We start from the raw sequence: 15,696 nt of genomic DNA on the forward strand, positions 1-15,696 counted from the left end.
AGGAAGGAAGGAAAGGGGGGCCAAAAGCCTAGCATGGGAACTGTAGAGATGGCTCAGTGGGTTAGAGTACTTGCTGCTTTTGCAGAGGCCCAGTTTTGTTCTCAGCACCCACACTGGGCAGTTTACAAGCACCAATCTGCAGTTCCAGCTCCAGGAGAGCCACTGATTTCTTCTGGCCTCTGAAGTACTCACACATACAGAGAAGCAATAAACTAGAAGCACTAAAGTAAGGCAGCTAAGCTCACGGGGGAGGCATAGGCAAAAGGATTAGGAGTTCAACGTTGTCCTCTGAAATGCGGTGAATTTGAGACCATCCTAAGATCTGCGAGATCCTGGAAAGAAGACACAGGATGGAGGCAGAGAAGAGAATGGCCAGACCTGGGGCACACACTATAACCTCAGAACTCGGGGGATGAAACTGGAGGATTGCCAGGAGTTCAGCACCAGTCTGGACTGCATACTGAATAGTAGAGCCTGTCTCAAAAAAAAAAAATAAAATAAAATAAAAATAAAAATTAAAAAAAGAAGAGAAAAGGTGCCACCCCTTCCTGCACATGTTTTGGAGAGTTTTACAAAGAGAGGGGATTTAGCAAGCAGTGTGAGGCTCTCTAGGTGTATGGGGGAAGGAGGGACCAGCTGCTTCACACAGCAGACACCCTCACTGCATGCTCACAAGCATGCAGCCGGCCCCAGAAACAGCACCACAGGACACAGCTGCATTCGGGCTTCTAATTACCTCACTGTCTAATTCATGCTAACACAGCAATTAGTGATGAAGCTCAAAACACTCGTACACATTAGCCTGACGACATTTAATTATGACATTAGATGCACTGCACTTTGTTACGTAGGTAGCCTAGCAAGTGGTGAGAAATCTACATGGCCAGCTCCTCCAACTGACCATGTAACACACAGGGGAAGCTGTGGTGAGAAATCTACTTGGCCAGCTCCTCCAACTGACCATGTAACACACAGGGGAAGCTGTGGTGAGAAATCTACTTGGCCAGCTCCTCCAACTGACCATGTAACACACAGGGGAAGCTGTGGTAAGAAATCTACTTGGCCAGCTCCTCCAACTGACCACGTAAGAAACTCAAGGGAAGCTAGGAACACGTCAGCTTGTCATCAAACAAAGGCGTGTGTTTTCGTGTGAGCTTCACCATTTCTACACAATGATGAAAACAGCAGTGTTCCCTGGTCGGAAAATATGACTAGATCTTGATCTAAAGAAGAAGAAGAAAAAAAAAAAAGAGTAAAAGAAGAAGCTGATCTTGGTGGTCTACACCTTATGATGACCATGAGTAACGGGAAGAAGATAGTGAGTTCAAAGCCAGCCTGAGCTACATAGTATGACTGTAAAAGGAAGGAAGCAGAGAGAGAAAGGAAGGAAGAAAGAAGGGAAAAAAGAAGGAAGGGAAACAAAGCCAGAGAGAAAGGGAGACAGTGAGGAAAAGAGAGCAAGAAGAAGGGAAGAAAAGAGGGAGGGAGGGAGAAAGAGAAAGGGAGAGCTGGAGGGAAGATTGACTCTTGGTTATCACTTAAGGCCTTTCTGTATCCAATCTCATTTTCAAGTGTCTTCGATGTTAGCAGGAAACACAGAGGAAATTCGATATATTTTGCCAGAATGGTCCATGGGATGTGCCATTCGACGCTGGTTTACACGGAGCCCATTCATGAGACATGATTAATAGTTTAGCAGCACTGCCAAAAAGCACATAAATCTGGCCATCCACACTGTAATTGACACGATGCTTGTCTCGCAGATACGGATGGCACTTGCTTATCGCAGTCCAATCCCCAAGTGGGCATTCGAAGCACCTGATTATGCAATACACAGTTGCTGACACTACAGGTTTGGGGTCTGTTCCTTATAGCACCCAATTAGCTGCCACATAAAGCCCGACTCGCCTTGATCGGCCTCACCCAGATGTGAAGTACCAGCAGGAGGAATGCAGGTGACCACTCAGACCGAGACAGATCACCCGGGACTGAAAAGAGGGAGCTTGGGGCAACGCCATCATTCACATTCTGCCTCAAGTCCCCCTGGCTTCTCATGTCCAGAGGGGAGCATCTGCACCCAGCCCTGTAGGACGTCCTTCATGAGCACCAGCTGATTTCCCACTACCTTACCTCCTTCTCCGTTTATTCAACAGCTTTACTTTTTTTTTTTTTTTTTTTTTAATAATCAGGTTTTCTCTATGGAGCTTTGGCTGCCCTAGACTCCCTTTGTAGACCAGGCTGTCCTTGAACTCACAGAGATCTGCCTGCCTCTGCCTCCATGAGTGCAGGGGTTACAGGCGTGCATCACTACAAGCGGCTGACAGCGTTCCTTTTCTTTTTTCTTTCTTTCTTTCTTTTTTTAATTTCTTGTGCATTTGGTATTTTGCCTTTTGTCTGTATGAGGGTGTGGGATCCTCTGGGACTGAAGCCACAGGCGGTTGTAAGCTGCCATGTGAGTGCTGAGAATTGAACCAGGATCGCTCTGGAAGGGCAGCCAGTGCTCTTAACCGCTGGGCCATCTCTCCAGCCCTGACAGCTTTTCTTTTTCAAACTCCAGTCTAAACTCTTGACATGTTGACTTGCTATGTGAATTTAAGAACCTCACTTCCCTCCTCTTGGGTCTTTAGACTTCTCTGCTGCATACATGAAGCCCTGGCTTCAGACCTCACTTTCTCAAAAACCAGATCTGGTGTTGCATGCCTTTAAACCCAGCTCTTAGGAGGTAGAGGAAGAAGAATCAAGAATTCAACGTCATCCTTGGCTATATGAGGTGCAGGAAGCCAGCCTGAGCTACAAGAGACTACATAAAAGAAAAATTAAAATTAAAAAAAGAAAAAAAAATTAAACAAAAACAAGGAGACAATACTGACTTAGCAGGGCAGCCACCATGGAGATTAAAGATTACATAACGAACAAGTTGTAAAACCCCTTGAAAGCATAAAATGCCTACGAGTAATTATTACCATTGTTATTAATCACCTCGGTTCATCACATATAGTAAACACGAGACAATAAAGAGGGGACTCTTAAATGCAGTATCAGCAGCCAGAGCCATTTATTACAATGCTATTTGCTCCGACTCCATTACCGTTATAAAATTTTATGCTCATCTAGCACTTTCCATCTGAGAATGTCAGAGTGCTGTGGCAGCACGGGCTCTAATTGCACTAAGCCTTGGACCGCGAGGGAAGCAGCCTGCAAAGACCGCTTCCATCGCCGTGACTCACCACCCAAGAGGCAAGTCCAGATTCGGGGAGACCTCCTGCTGAGGGCTGTGTCTCAAAACTTCTAGAGTCTGCAGAAGGTCCTAGGTAAGCACCCTCTCTCTCCCTGTCCCTCTCCCTTGCTCTAAAACTTAGTGTCCCGCATAAGCTACGTGCTCACTGTATAATCCACCTATATGCCAAGCCCTCATATCATTTTCTTTCTTTTCCTTTTTCCTTTCTGTCCTGGATTCTGGGAATTAAACCTGGGAACACAGACACATGCACTTTTTTTTTTAATGTGTGTGTGCCATATAGCTGTCTATCGGTGGGGTATGTATGTACTGCCCACTGATTTTTAAGCCAGCGAGGCCCCAGATATTACAAACGCAGATGCACAGGAATCTCGCTGAGATTGAAGAGCCCTTGTGGGGGGGGGTTGGGGTTAGGAGTGTAACCTCGATCTAGTGGCTGCTGGAGGTCTTTTGAAATGCAAGAGCTACTCTGCAGGAGAAAAAAAAGAGCTGCTGAGATGGCTCCTAAGATAAAGGCACCTGCCACCAAGACTGACCACCTGAGTTTCATCCCCAGAACCCGCTTGGTGGATGGAGAAAACTGACTCCTGCAGGTCTCCACACGTACACTAACTAGATGTAAACCACGAAACAAAACAAACACACAAAAACTGGGCTGACTGTAGCAGTGTTTACCTGTAATCACAGCCTTTGGAATGCAGAGGCAGGAGGATCAGGAGCTCACAGCCTTTATATTCAACTAGAGAGTTTGAGGCCAACAAAAGCTACAGGAGACTGTCTCAAAACAGCAATAAAACATAAAGTAGATATATGGGCACTGAAATCCATCACCTGACTGAAAAACAACAACAACAACAACAACAAACTGTAATGGATGCAACTTGACCCAGGGAGTAATTGTGCAGCATTTCTTCCCATCTTCCTCCTTGCTGTACACTGAGCCACCTAAGTCAGAGAAAACACGAAGTTGCCTCTGTCACAACTGTCCCCTAAGACTCCTGTGAATGTGCTTATTCCAGGACACATTGACTCTTTGGCCAAAGAACTTAAGACTCCAGGTTTCCATGTGCTGGATGACAGAAAGCAGAGCAGACAGAGTGAACCAACAGCACAGAAGTAAACAGCTTCGTTTGTCCCTCCAACAGAGAGAAAACAGCCAGGCTGGAGTAGGCCGTCCACTGAGAGACAGTACAGTAACAACAAAAGTCCTGCCTGAGAAATTACTGTTTTTATTACACAAAGCAGATCAGTTTGGTAGACAGTTTCCACAACATCCAACAAGCCACAGACATGTTCTCCAGTCTTACCCCATTAGATCCAAGTGTAGCCTCAGGGCACACGATCCTTCTCCAGGCCGCTGTGGCCTTACACAAACATCACGATTAGTACCAAGCTTGTTCCTATTAGCATCTAGCATCGGCAAAGGAGAGTGACAGTGGCAGGGGAAAACCCACAGAGTCACAGGCAGAGAAGTTGGAGTCCATATGTTTTTTTTAATTGATAGATAATTGTTTATCTTTGTGGGGTACATATGCTAGCAAGTACTATACATTGGATAATGGTTAACTTAAGATATTAATCATCTCAAACATTTATCATTGAGTTGGTTTTTTGGGTTTTTTGTTTGTTTGTTGGCTATTTGAAACAGTTCAGGCTAACCTCCAGGTCACTATATAGCCAAAGGTGATGCTGAATTCCTGATCCTCTTGCTTTTATCTATCTCCCAAGTATTGAGATTACAGCAACATCAAATACTCATTATTTGTTTGCTCACTTATTTTGGGTTTGTTGTTGTTTCTGTTTTGCTTTTTCACTTTTATTTATGACAAATATGCTTGATCTCTTCTGGTCACTTGTTCTTCAAGACAATTCCATATGCCTTAATCAACCAGAGTAGAGAATCATCTGATCCATCCTGCAAATTCTCCCAGAGACAGCATAGGCTTTAAACTGGCCATTAAACTGGCCTGTGACCTTGCCAACCTCAGTCACATTCATCTGGACGGGCAGGTGGCCCTTGGCACCAATAATCCAGTTGCTCCTGGAGCATTTCCACAGCACTTACAGGTCCATGAACTGACAATCGTGGTTCTGCAGATGGAGGACATGCCTGGTCACTCCAGGTCAAGGGGGATCGCAGAAAGTATGCTTGCTTGCTTGTTTTAAACTTAGGGTTTTGCTCTGTTTTGTTTTGACACGGCATCTCACTGCATTACCTGGGCTGACTTTAAACTAAAAACCTTCTGCCTTCAGGCCCCATCCCCACCCAGTACTGAGTATACTCATTTTTACTATAGGAGTAATAACATAATTATGGAAATTTAGAAAACACGAGTAAGGAGAAAAGGTAATATGTTACCAGGCAAGTCTAGAAACTCATTTCTATCTCTACATATTTCAGAGTTGACAAGATACAATTCCCAATCATGACCTCCAAGTTCACAAATGCAAAGGAGAATAAATGAAGCAGGAAAAGTATGTCAGCGTGAGCCTACTTACTGAGGGCAACTGAATCTGGAAGAACAGGCCCCACTCAAGTTTCACAAAAGAATTCTATAGAGCTGTAAAGGAGAATGAAATGCATAGGTGAATGGATGGAACTGGTGTTATACTGAATGAGATAACCCGGACCCAGAAAGATAAATGCCATTATCTTCTTTCTTATGTGTGGCCCCTAAATCCAAAGCTTTGGATTTGAGTGTACAACCTGAAATAACCTTAGAAGCTAATGTAGAAAAGGGTCCGGGCTAGGAGAGCTCTAGAGCAGGGATATGGCAGGACACGGATGTTAGGAAGAGGGAAAAGGGAAAATGGGAGAAAGTCTTAACTGGGTGGCTAATAGAGAGGAGAGGAGAAGGGAGGAAATGACAAGAAGGGTGTTTTGAAAATCCATAGGGAAATGATATTATTTTATAACACTAACATACATATATAAGATAGTCAGGAAAATAGACAGACAGTAGATAAGTAGATAGATAGATAGATAGATAGATAGATAGATAGATAGATAGATAGATAGTAGGCGGGCTGGGGTTTTTTTGTTTCTTGAGACAGGGTTTCTCTGTGTAGCCCTGGCTGTCCTGGAACTCGCTCTGTAGACCAAGATAGCCTCGAACTCACAGAGCTCCATCTGTGCTGGGATTAAAGGCATGTGCCACCACAGCCTGGCTGAAAGATAGAGTTTTAATGCAGGTACCCAATTCAACAGGATAATGATCCCTTACCCCTCTCCCCAGGCACAGACTATCAAAAACCCCAGGGTATGGCTGGTGATGTCTCCCTTCAAAAAAAATAGGCCTTTTTTTGCAGCAGACAGACGACACTAAAGAGATCCACAACCTGTCAAAATGCAGAGAATAAGTAACTATGGGGTGTCTGGCCCCAAATGGAGCATTTCTACCACAAGCCCCACACCTAAGGCTCAGGGAACATCAAGGAAGAGGAGGCTGAAGAGCTGATAAGAACCAGGGAGCCTCTGCTCTATGACTGTATGAGGGTGTCTTCTGGACCAGAGAGCCATGCTTCGCCCATAACCTCTCAACAACATGGCCGCCTATACAAGACCTGAAAAGACTACACCAACATGGATGGAGGAAAATTTCACCAGCCCCCATCCCTACATAACAGTCAAGGCTTCTGAGAGAGGAAACTAGTTTGTGTTGGTTTTTTTTCCCCTTTTCCGCCTACTTAGAAGCACACACACACACACACAGACACACACACACACACACACACACACACACACACACGACTCCTGGTCCTAAGAAGTCAGCCACAAACACATGCAAATAAGGGCAACATTAACTGAATTCAGTGGAGGGGGGTATGTCAAAAATAAATATAGAAGAAGAGATCGTGAATTTGAGAGGTGGGGGGCACAGAGGAGTTACAGTGGGAGGGGGCTTAAAAATGAAAATATAATGCATTTCTGTATGAAATCCTCAAATTAAAGAAAAACTAGGTTCCTTTCTCCTCTCCAGTGACTTCTATCCTGTGACATGGGTTCCTGCAGAGTAATCACAAGTACATTCCAAATCCATACTCATGCCAAGTAGCTGCCAGTGATGAGATAATTAAAAGTATAATGACCATCACATAAGGCTCATTAAGTTCTTTGGTATTAACAAGGGGCCCTCACCCTCGTAAAGAATGAGGGCCACGACTCTAGTCTGTGTTGGATGCCTAAGACTTTACTACACTTCATTTATTTATTTGTGTGTGTGTGTGTGTGTGTGTGTGTGTGTGTGTGTGTGTGTGTGTCTGGGTGTGCCCCGCTGTGGATATGGGAATTGAACATCATCAGTTTTGGAAGCAGGTTTTGCATCCTGACTCCTGAGATTTTAGTGTTTAAGTTATCTCTTATCTTGTCCTATCCCCATTCAGAAGATGTAGCCCCAAGTTTTCACTGTCAGGATGGCTTTGAGCACCTCATGTTTCATTTCTTTTTACATTTTTTTTTTCTTTTTTCAAGACAGAGTTCTGTGTAGCCTTGGCTGTCCTGGAACTCACTCTGTAGACCAGGCCAGCCAAGAACTCACAAAGATCCGCCTGCCTCTGCCTCCCAGCTGCTGGGATTAAGGGTTTACACCATCACTGACCTGTTCTCACTTTTCATATAAAAGCCATATTTGCAGTAGTAGGTTTTGTGTGAATGGGCTACTTCACTGGATACGCTACGTCTCTACTCATCTGCAATAGCTGTTTTTTTCTTTTTCTTTCTTTCTTTCTTTCTTTCTTTCTTTCTTTCTTTCTTTCTTTCCAAACAGGGTTTCTCTGTGTAGCTTTGGCTGTCCTGAACTCACTTTGTAGACCTGGCTGGCCTTGAACTCACAGAGGTCCACCTGCCTCTGCCTCCCGAGTGCTGGGATCACAGCTCACAGGCATGTGCCACGGAGCCTGGCCACAATATCTTTCATTCAAGGGAAACTTCTCAAGTACAGCATGGCAGAACACACCTGTAATGCCAACTGTTAGGAGACTGAGACAAGGGGAATGCCACAAGTTTGAAGATATCCTGGGTTACTGATAAATGCCAAGTCTAGCCTTGGCTACCTAGCAAGACCCTAGCTCATAAAAGAAAAGAGCAGAGGGCTGTCAAGATGGTTCAGTGGGTAAAAGCACTTACTGCCAAAACCGATCACTTGAGTTCAATCCTTTGGACCCACTTGGTGGAAAGAGAAAACCAACTTCCATAAGTTGTCCTTTGATGGCCACACTCTAGCCAGCCATGGTATGTGCGCGTGCGCACACACACACACACACACAAATACATATTAAATAAGTAAGTGTCACTCAAGAAGCAGAGGCAGGTGGTTTTCTGTGCATTCAAGGCCAGCCTGGTCTACAAAGCAAGTCTGGACGGCCAAGGCTACACAAAGAAACAAAATCTCAAAAAAAAATTTTTTTAATGATAAATAAATAGGTATAATTTTCTATTTCAAAAAATTCCCTTTAAAAACATTTTTAATGGAGTATTAACTTCTTTTGAGTTTTATTTACTCCATGTGTATGGCTGTTTTGTCTACGTGTGTGTGTGCATCATTTGTGTGCCTAGTGCCCACATAGGTCAAAAAGGCACTAGGTCCTCTGGATACAGAGTTATGGAGCCAGAGTGTGGGTGCTGGAAACCAAACCCAGATCCTCTGAAAGAGCAACAAGTGCTCTTAGCCAAGGACTTTTAATTTTTTTTTTAAGTGGAAATCAGAAAAAGGATATTTACTCAATGTGGCCTCATTAGGAAGAGGGACAAAGAGATCCAGCAAACCCTTCAAATCCAGCTTTGGGGTGCTTAAGTGGGAGTATAAATAAAGGACCCAAAGATATACACAGCTGGCCTTCAAGGTCAAAGTGTCCTCACAACCGTCTTTGTCTACGCCTCTTGGGTCTCAAATGCAAACTGAAGGGTGATCTGGAAGTTGTTAGAACTGTATGGAATTTCTTTCTGGGAGACAGGTTCCTCCATGAGGGACAATCCCCCAGGGGAGAGGGGGTGTCCCACTGTCTCAGTGGTCTGATAGTCAGACTGAGAGACACAAATGTCTCTTTATAATATTTACCTTTCTCCTTTAACAAAATTTATAAAATACTTCAAAAAGAAACTTCTCACTGAATGCTTCTCCGTGCAACTCTTCTACTTGTTTTGTTTTTGCTCTTTGGGTAGCCCTGGCTGGCCTGAAACTCAGAAAGCTATCCACCTGCCTCTGCCTCCCGAGTGCTGGGATTAAAGGCTTGTGCCACCATTCCAAGCATATGAAGCTCTTTTTTGTTTTATTTTTTTTTATTACATTTACTTGTGTGTGCGTTCGTGTGTTCAAAGGTCTAGTACGAGGACAGACATTCAATCACCAGACCCCGTTAAAGGCCTAAGAACTGACTCCTCAAAGTTGTCCTCTGACATCCACACACCCAGTGGCATAATCTTGCTCAACATGCCATTCAGACACAAAATAAATAAATACAAGTCTTGTAAAATGTGCATCCCAGCTGGGCAGTGGTGATCACGTCTTTAGGAGAAGCTCTTGGGACAGAGAGGCAGGCAGATCTCAGTGAGTTCAAGGCCAGCCTGGTCTACAGAGCAAGTTCCAGAGTGAGTTTCTTTCTCAAAACAAATGCACATCCTGTTTCCTTCTGATTTTATTCACAGGCCATAGACAGACCCAGCCAAGCTTGCATTTTGATACCTGCTCTTTATGTGAACCTGTTTCCTGGTCTCTAAAATTTCCCATACATAAACTACTCCACAAGGCTGGGCAAGGGCTAGACCAGTGGTGGCTGGAGTTTCTTCTTATCTATCTTCTTCTGTCATCACTCCTATTATTAAAGGCCACTGAAGAATTCCACCAGAGTGGAGCACTGAAGGGAAATGATTAAGGGTACTTCTTGTAGAAACACTAAGTCAGGTCGGGTTTGGAAATTCTTTTTTGGTGGGGGGTGGGGGGAGGTGTTTCATGACAGGATCTTTCTGTGTAGCCTTGGCTGTCCTGGACTCACTTTGAAGACCAGGCTGGCCTGGAACTCACAGAGATCCGCCTGCCTCTGCCTCCCAGAATGCTGGGATCACAGGCGTTCACAACTGTGATAGGCAAGGTTTGGACTTCTTATCTAAGCCAATTAAAGTAATCAGGACAGGTCTATGGTTAGTATTGTGGTCTGTGAGAAGGAAGTTATATTTTGGCCAGGTTGGTTAGGTTCAAAACAAAAATTTTAGAGGACATTTTTTTCTTAAAGAGCAATAGAAACCCAGATCATCTTAATACAGCCTCTTTCTCTTACACACACACACACACACACACACACACACACACACACACACACGGCTTTCAAGCATCCTTGAAGTCAATAAAATTGTGACCCCGATACATTAAGAAAAATGCCCTAGAGCAGCCAAGAGTGAAAATAAACATGACTAAGCAATAAATTAGGCTCTCCTTCCCTCTCCTTCTACCTCCCACGAGCTTGGGTTTTGCAAAGGGATAAAAATGCAGTCCATCTGGATGCTGTGGCACAATCAGGGCCTGCTCTTCAGCATCAGCACACCTCCCCCAGGTGACTCTGGGCCCTTGCATCAGGGGGCACTGGATAAACATGAGCTTAGACAGATGGAATGAGCAGATGTCTGCAGCCCCGCGCCTGGCCTGCAAGGGACAGACAGTGAGTGAGTAGGAGGCCCAGAGAGGAACAGACAATCCTTTTTTCTACCCACTCCCCTCATCCCGTGAGTGGTGATGGCGAAGGTGGGGAAAGTGTTCATTCCTGTCTTTGGTGACACTCTCCTCCCAGTTTTGATGGCATTCTCCTCTGCACAAACCTTTCCTTGGATGGTGCTTTGTCCCCCGCCAGCCCTCAAGTTCAATCCTCCCTCTGATGGTTCTTTTTGGAAAGGTAGTGAGAACCTGAGGAGGTCAGACTTAAGTGAAGGGAAAGATCTCTGGGATCAGACGTTTGTACGTTAGCCCTGGTCCTCGGTCTTTCCTTGCCCTTTGTTTCTGGTCTACCAGGAGGTTAAAAACCTTCCCACCCCACACTCTCACCATGATCATGCTCCCCAAGCACCTGTAACCAAGCAACCATGGGCCGAACCCCCAGACACACAGCACCTTCGACTGTTTTCTGGTCACAGCATTGCAAAGTAGTTAGCATAGAGACCTTCAAATCTAGACAAAATATTAGAGCCAGATGAAATACAGAGCAGGCTGAAGTTGACATGTGACAGATGAAGAAACTGAAAAGCCTTTCTTTTTAAAAAACAGAAACAAAATTTTCTATATCTATGTCTATGTGCCATCCTAGCAGCTCTAACCCTCTCTCCCTCCACCATTCTCACTCTTTCTCTCTGCCTCTATCTCTCTTTCTCTATCTCTCTATCATCTATCTCTCTATCTATCTATCATCTATCTCTATGTATCTATCATCTCTCTATCATCTATCTATCTATCATCTATCTCTACGTATCTATCATCTATCTATCTATCTATCTATCTATCTATCTACCTATCTACCTATCTACCTATCTACCTATCTACCTATCATCTATCTCATTTGTACTAGAAATTGAACCTAGGATCAGAAAAGTTCAGAAAGTGTTTCATCCCCTCTCCCAACTACATCCTTGGCCATAAATATATATAAATCTTTTAATTTTCAACCGGATTCTCAATAAGTTTCTAAGCAGATCTTAACCTTGTGGCCTCCTGCTTCAGCCTCTTATGTAGCTGCTATCACAGGCCTGTGCCACCAGGCCCAGCAGAAACAGAGCTTTTAAGTGACTCAACCAGTTTCAACTACTAGTTCACTGAAGAATCGAAACCAAATTCCAGGTCTCCCTCTTCCTAGACCTGTCTTCCTTTGTTATAATCTATCCTTCTCATAACGTGGCCAAAGACCTTTGGTCCAACTTCACCCTACATAGCACGTGCCAGGATTGGGGTGGGCATCTGAAACTGAAATTCTTCTAGAGTAGCAATAAAATAGCTCTTTGAACTTGGGGCCTGTCAGTTTCAAACATCAGCACTTACGCTGTGTCAAGTTACGTACGATGCCAGAAAAGGAAGAAATGAATGAGGCACCTCTTGGAGGTGTTCCTTAATTAAACTATTCCATCAAAATGGATAAACAGAGAGGAGACTCAGACCATAAACGAACATGGAATAAACACAGATAACGAGGAGACAAGATGAAATACTTAGATTATATATTGTTCAGAGGTTAAGTGGATCGGTGCAGTGATGAGTTGGGCAGAGCTGTGGGATTTCCATGTTTAGACAGAGAGGATTAGGTTGTCCAACGTATGAAATGGCCACGTCAAAACTGCCGTCCTCAGCACTGACACCCTGCATTGGTCTTTAGCAGTGCCTTTCTGTCAAGGGGCGGAAAGAACAGGACTTCGGTGTCTCGCTCATCTTTATGACATCCTGGTGAGTCAGATAGCCAGCCCTGTAATTCTCAGACTTCTGATGAGGAAACAGATGCAGGGCAGGGAGGGGAAGGTCAAGAGCCACTAAAATCCAGCCCTGGCTCCTCTTCCACTCCAGTCAAAACGACTCCCCGGAGCACTTGGGCAATCCCAACAGGCGCCAACAGGGTGATCCATTGAACCACAACCCTTTGATCTCCTCTCAAAGGCAGAGAAATTATGAGTGGCCTTGTCATTATTCCCCTCAAGTGCACATCTCAGATTCTCTGTAGAGCAGAAGTTTCCTAAGGGCAGGGACCAGCTTCATGCCCCCTCTGAGCACCCTAGCCAGAAGCTCTGAAGATATACACATGTTCCCTCCTCGGGGGTAGAGAAGAGAGGGCTGGAGAGAGGGATGGTCTCATTGGCAACCAGATGTGGTTCTCACTGCCCGTGGACTTCCTCCCCTGCCTGCCTATCTACCCCAGGAAGCTTCTGGAACAAGTCTTTGCGAGGACAGTGATTCATTTGATGCCCCTGAGATCATCTGCTTGACACTATCCTCAGGAACAAAGGGGGGCATTCACCAAGAGCGTGAGAAGGGCCTAGATACCTCCATACTTCACTTTTCTAGAGAGGAGGATCCCACAGTCATAGCCTTGTGGGACTCCCACAGAGCTGTTACTTGTGAGAGAACAATGAGATGCATGAGTTTGATCCCATCTCTGAACTTGGACTCGCTCCTTCCTGTAACTCTTCTCCCCAGCATGATGCTCATTTACTATCCAGTGCATGAGAAAGATATATACATATATATACATACATACATACATATATATATATATATATATTTTTTTTTTTTTTTTACTTTATGGACATGTTTCATCTTATTGTGATACTGGGTATTTTGTCTGTCTTCTAGGCCTCCATTATAGGTGGGAGCTGATTTACAAAGCAGTTCTAAGACTGAAATACAGCTAGAAAGGGAGGTGGTGTAAAGAGTTGGGTTTAGCAGGGCTCAGTGGCTAAGAGCACTGGCTGCTCTGCCAGAGGACCCAGGTTTGATTCCCAGCACCCATATGACAGTTTACAGCTATCTGTAACTCCAGATCCCAGGGGATCTGACGCCCTCACACAGATATATATGCAGGCAAAGTGCCAACGCACATAAAATAAAATAAAATACAAATTTAAAAAAAAAAGAGCTGTGTTTAACTCTGGTCCTGCTGAGGTTGAATAACTTGATTTAGTCTTTGCATTGCATATTCCTATACCAGGTAGCACATAATATATAAAAATATTTACTGATCAACTAAGCATATGTGAACCAATAAATTAAATTTCATTCTATTATAACAATATAAGAGGAATAAGGTGGCCTAATGAAATTGTTTTTATTGTTTTTTGTTGTTGTTGTTGTTTTGTTTTGTTTTGAGATGAGGTCTCACTCTGTAGCCCAAGCTGGCCTCTGGTTCCTGGTGATCTTTCTGTCTCAGCCTCCCAGGTGCTGGGATTAGGGGAAGGAGCTGTTGTGTCTTGCTTTGCTGTTGTTATTTTCAGACAGGGTCTCATCATGTAGCCCAGGCTAGTCTTGAATTCTATATGTAGCTGAGGTTGGGAACTCTTGATCCCCTTCTTCTGCCTCCTCAGTATAGGAATTATAGGCATGAAACACAATGCTAGGCTCTAACATAGCGGTTCTTAACCTTTCTAATGCTATGATAGTTTCTCATTTGTAGTGACCCCAACCAGAAAATTATTTTCATTGCTACTTTATAACTGTAATTTGCTACTGTTATAAATAATAATGTAAATATCTGTTTTCTGATGGTCTTAGGTGACCCCTGTAAAAGGGTCATTTGACTCCCAAAGGGGTTGCAGCCCACGGGTTGAGAACTGCTACTTGAATGCAACCATTGATTAATAAGAGGCAAATGAGATATTAAATAATCTACCTATCAATCTAAATGTTTGTCTTTCAGCTATGCACAGGGAACTGTCTCAATTTCAAAAGCATAGCCCAGCTAAGCACAGTCAATAACATATCTATAATACCAAAACTTGGGAGGAGAAGGCCAGAAGAACAGAGTTCAGGGCCATCCTCAAATACAGAGTGAGTCCAAGGCTGGGCTGGAAAACATGGTGCCTCAAAACCAAACAAATATCTGGGCACGGTGGCTCATGCCTTTAATCCTAGCATTCTCCAAGCAGAGGCAAGCAAGATTTGTGAGTTCAAAGGCAACCTGGTCAGCCAGACTCAGTGACTCATGCCTGTGATCCCAGGACTCAGGGAGGCAGAGGCAGGTGGATCTCTGTGAGTTCAAAGCCAGCCTGGTCTACAGAGTGATTCCAGGACAGTCAAGACTGTCCACAGAAAAAAATCCCGGTCAAAAATAGATAGATAGATAGATAGAGAGATAGATGGATAGATAGATAGATAGATAGATAGATAGATAGATAGATAGATAGATAGATAAAACAAAAAGCCAATCTTGTCTACACCGAAAAACTTTTGTCCCGAAAACAAAACAAAAATTTTTAATTATATTAAAAAACAAAAGGCATAGTTCAGTTCTCTGCTTCGTTTGTTTCCTTGTAGGGTATTTTGTGTATTTTGTGGTGCAAAGAGCTATAGACTGGATATGAAATGTCCCCAGGTTCCTGTGTCTGATCACCTGGTTCCCACCAGGTGCTACAGCTTTGGAACCTTGTGGAACCCTTAGGGAATGGGCCCTAAGCTGAAGGAAGTACGTTCCTGGAGGGCCTGCTCTTACAGCTTATAGCCTGTATACAGTTATGGTCCAGCTCTCTGCTTCCTTGTTTATTGAGATGTGAGGACTTGTAGCCACCACGGAGACGCTCCTGCCCCATGAATTTCACCATACCGCACCCTGCTGTGAGGCGAAATAAATCCTCCCTTACATTGTTTCTGTCTGTCAGGTCGAAGTACCAAGGAAAGTGGCTACCATGGGACAGGATCTCATTATTTAGGCCAGGCTGGCCTCAAACTCCTTCTGCCTCCACAGCGCTAGGACTGCAGAGGTGTCCCACCACGCCGAGCACAGTT

The 15,696-nt window shown here is 44.2% G+C and overlaps 1 pseudogene; it reads right to left on the bottom strand.

The window, feature by feature from the left end:
• Positions 1-5,087: 5,087 nt before the first annotated feature.
• Positions 5,088-15,512, bottom strand: LOC129667457 (40S ribosomal protein S21-like; annotated as a pseudogene).
• Between the last annotated feature and the right edge of the window lie 184 nt (positions 15,513-15,696).

This window comes from Psammomys obesus, unplaced genomic scaffold, assembly GCF_907164565.1.
Source record: "Psammomys obesus unplaced genomic scaffold, mPsaObe1.curated_primary_1811, whole genome shotgun sequence".
NCBI classification, from domain to species: Eukaryota; Metazoa; Chordata; class Mammalia; order Rodentia; family Muridae; genus Psammomys; species Psammomys obesus.